Genomic DNA, 410 nt, shown 5'->3' on the forward strand with positions numbered 1-410 from the left:
ATGCAACAGACAGGAAACTCATATAAAGCTACAGCTAGAAAATTGTGACAACTGAGCACATGGTTTTCCTGCCTGTCTTATCTTCATGTACGTTGCCCTGAGTGCTGAATCTGCAGCAATACGGAGGATGTTGAAGGAGCGAGAGGTGAGCGAACACCGATCTACTGAGCCGACCTGTGACAGTCTCATTGTCACAGGTCGGCTAGAACTATGAGGTGAGTGAAAAGCACCCCCCTCATAGTTCTCCTTTAATAAGTCAACTTCCACAATGGCTCTAGTAACGCTCTGATCACTATCTATACAGCCAAAGGCTGGCCATACATTGCTCCCCATGGGCCGAATGTCAAAACTACATCGGTGTGGAACTCCCCCCCCCCCTCCCGGGTGTTGTCTTTTGAGCAACAAAAGCG

General features: G+C 48.8%; 1 protein-coding gene across 1 annotated transcript in view; it reads left to right on the plus strand.

The window, feature by feature from the left end:
• PTPN4 (protein tyrosine phosphatase, non-receptor type 4) overlaps positions 1 to 410 on the plus strand; it is an 82,144-nt gene that overhangs the window by 67,053 nt on the left and 14,681 nt on the right. The window lies entirely within an intron of this gene.

Source organism: Nanorana parkeri, unplaced genomic scaffold (assembly GCF_000935625.1).
Source record: "Nanorana parkeri isolate BGI_ZX_2015 unplaced genomic scaffold, ASM93562v1 scaffold1233, whole genome shotgun sequence".
Classification (NCBI taxonomy): domain Eukaryota; kingdom Metazoa; phylum Chordata; class Amphibia; order Anura; family Dicroglossidae; genus Nanorana; species Nanorana parkeri.